The sequence below is a fragment of the Manis javanica genome, chromosome 2 (assembly GCF_040802235.1).
Source record: "Manis javanica isolate MJ-LG chromosome 2, MJ_LKY, whole genome shotgun sequence".
Lineage (NCBI taxonomy): Eukaryota > Metazoa > Chordata > Mammalia > Pholidota > Manidae > Manis > Manis javanica.
Genome location: NC_133157.1, coordinates 53,630,979 through 53,634,605, shown reverse-complemented (window position 1 = coordinate 53,634,605; position 3,627 = coordinate 53,630,979).

The window sequence follows — 3,627 nt, the reverse complement described above, 5'->3', positions numbered from 1 at the left end:
GAAATATTTTTTCTTTTTATAGGCATCTTCTCATTTAATTCATTTCATTTCATTTCATAATTATTACATAAAATAATTCTGGCATATGAAGGAGGATGATATTTAAAAGATGATCCTTTCTTCAAGTCAAATATACTAGCTATACCACTGTACCTGTTTCACCTCATGCACTTTTCTGCTTCCATTTGTTGGTCATGCCAAACCCATTTTCTCCACTGAATGATTAGAATTAGAATCCCCGGCCCTAATAGTGAACAATACTACAGAACATTGTGATGCAGGTTTATTAAAGAAAAAGATTTATAAAGAGTGGTGATGTACTAGAAAAATAAAAAATCACATTGTGCTTAGTAATGACACACTTCCTATACTTACTACATGGCCAAGAACTATGCTAGGAAGGGAAATCCAAAGAAAAGTGAATGCATGTTTTTTCTATCCTCCAGAACCTACTAATCTATTGAGGAGATACAGTATGAGCAAACGAGAGAGTGGGGGACACAGAAGGGACTACTGCTATAGCACACACAAAGATCTGGGTAGAGACTGGGGCTCTGTCACCTTCTCACTCATGACCTAGGGGAAATCACTTACCTTCTCTGCAAACTGGGGATTGTACCTTCCAGGCAGAGTGTATGTAGCACATGGTAGGCAGGCGTCCAATGAAAAGTAGTTAAATATGAACAAGATGTGACAAATTAATACAGAGAAGATGATTAAAAGTTTGGTGCAATGGTAAATTATATGGTACTGATTAATTACTGGAAGGTAGACACAACAAAAGAGTTCAGCAAGGACACATGCAACCGAGAGATTAGGCCCAAATGAGGCTTAGGCCCAGTACTGGATTCAGAGAACACACTGGGGAGGTGGATAGGCCTGAGGCCTGCAGCCATCTGAGAAGCTCTGATACAACACACAAACCCTGCATGCATGGTCTTAACCCCTGCTGGCTACAACAGAGTATTTTCTATGTTGAATGAAAGAAGCTGGACACAAAAGATCACCTATCACATGCCTCCTTTATTTAAAGTACACAAAAGGCAAAACTCATCTATGGTGTTACAAGTTGGAACAGAGCTTACTTTTGTGGGAGAGGAAGAGAAGGGAAAAGGGCAGGAGAGAGGTTCCAGGGACTAGTAATGTTCTGTTTCATGATGAGGATGCTGGTTACACAAATGTTTTCAGTTTCTTATAATTCATAAAGTTGTATTCTTATTTCTGCACTTTTCTATATCTAGAACACTCTTAAATAAAAAGCTAAAAATATATGTTTTTACTTTGAAATTTGTTTTAAAAAATAAAGCAAGAACATAGAGAAAGAATTAAGAAAAAATCATCTACAATCCTGGAACTCTCCTAACTACTGGTAACGTTTTGGAGTAGATGCTTCACAGATAATTAAGATCATCCTGTATATGCCATTTTACAAGTTTTTTTTTTCCACTAAGAAAACATACTGCAAGAAGTTTCCCATGTTGGAGACTATTTTTTTAAAACATGATTTATGTACTTACCATAATTTTCTTAGCCAAACTCTTATATTTTGATCATCAGCATATATCTAGTTTTTAAATATTTAAATATTGCCACAATGAACTCGTTTGTATATAAATATATTACATCTCTCAATATTTGAGCAAGATAAATTCCTACAAGTGAAAAAGTTTTAAGTTTTTGATGTATACGTTTTCAATTTCCCTTCAAGATTTGAGCTCATTTCACTCAAATCCTCAACAATAGTGAGAATGTATTTTTAAAATCTGCACATCTTGTAGTTGAACACGCTTAGTTTTTTCAAATGTTGTTGTTATTCTTTTGTAGTCCTGAGCTTGAACCTTGACTTACGTTATTGGCTATCTCTGTTTCCTTTTTTGGAATGCCTTTTCCTAGCCTTGGCCATTTCCTTTCTATTAGATCATTTCACTTCTCTCAGACTACTCAGCTTTGCAGTCTCTTGTCCCGACTCAATATTTCATTCAGACTAAAACCCAGACTATATTTGCTTTGTGAACTAAGTTCCTTTTTATCCACTGACTCCTTTGGTGTGTGACCCCATTTATATGTTTTTACTTAGGTTGTTAAACTTTCTTCTGGGTTTTAAAAATTCATGCTAACCAAAGTTACTGGGGACAAGACAGTAACACTTGGTAGAAGCAACAGAGATTGATATAAACTCTCCCCAAGTGGAAGGTCATGGAACAAACCTAAACCCCACTGCCATTCCCCAAGCATCACTGACTTAATCCACCCTGAATTATTATTAAAATTGTTGGCCCCAAAGTTGTGGTATCATAGTTTTAATGGATCGAGCTCTTTCTAGTTCTCGTGCAGAGCATCTGGCTTGTCGATGAACTTTGCTATTTCTGTTTTTTCTCAAAGCCTATAAAAACACACAAACATACTTCACATTTCCTCCGTTGCATTAATGTCCATTAGGGGGAAAAAAAAGTGTATTTTCAACCAAGCACAGACTGCCTGCAGTTTCCTCCTGTCAGGGTTTGCTCTCCCTCTGGTGAGAAGGCTGCCCCACATGTGATTGGTATTTTTGCCCTATCTCCCCGAAAGATGACTTTCCCATCCTGCAGCGTTGGGGGGCCGTCACTGGCTGATACCGTGCAGGGAATGGCTCAGCCTTGCAGGGCAGTGGAGGGAGCCAATGTCTTTCTGTTTTATTCTCGATATTTAGTTTGCCCTGTGGTGAGTCTTAGTTCTTTTCCTCAGTTGGTCCTGAACCTTTACTTTTCTTCCTTTTTTTCTTTTGCTTGTCCTTATTGTTTTTTCCCTGCTGCCACTTGTGGTGGGCTTGGGGAACAATATTGCAGGAACACAAAGCTTTTGAGGGAGTATAAATCGCAGGCGGCACTGAGTCCCTTCTGTTTTCTCATCCGCTGAATTGGCGACGGGGCACTGCAAGATATGCCGAGTTCAGGAATATTCCCTGTTCCCAGGCCCTAGTTGTGCAGGAGTGGGCCTTTCTGAAGAGGGGGCACTCTGGGAGGGAGGGGACGCCAGAGCACTCTCAGAAGCAGATGCTCCTGGCTTTGGAAGGAAAGCCGCTCTAATCAGAGTTCAGCAGTCTGCAGACAATCCACAGCTTTGGGGAGAGACAAACAAAACCCAGGGTCTCTTAGTCCAGTGCAGAAATGTAAGAGGCTTGTCTTAAGTATGCATGCAGGACTCTAGCAGGCTAAAATGTTATGCAGAGTTAAAGTGAGGCATTGTTTAGGTTTTAATGAAGGCAACTAATTTTTAACAACAGAAGTTCTGTTGCTGAATAACCCCCACTCCGGCCTCAACATTCAGTTCCTCTGCCCCTGCACCTGCTTTCGTTTTTGGCTTCTTGGCACTGATGTTCACAGAGACATCAGCTGGCAGTGGCAAACTGCTAAAAGCTCCCCTGCAACGCAGCTCTGCAAATGCCAGCCATTTATCCACTGGTGCATGCCAGCTTAACGTAAGGGCTCCCTTTCTCCCTCTAACCCCAACCCCCTTAGCCCCCAGTTTTACTTCCAAATGACAGTAAATGATCCAAGCCAAGCAGTGGCCTGGCTCTTTGAGTATCCATTAAGTGTGGCCGCGTCTATTTGCTGCACCTATTTGCTACAATTATAATATTTTGATCCA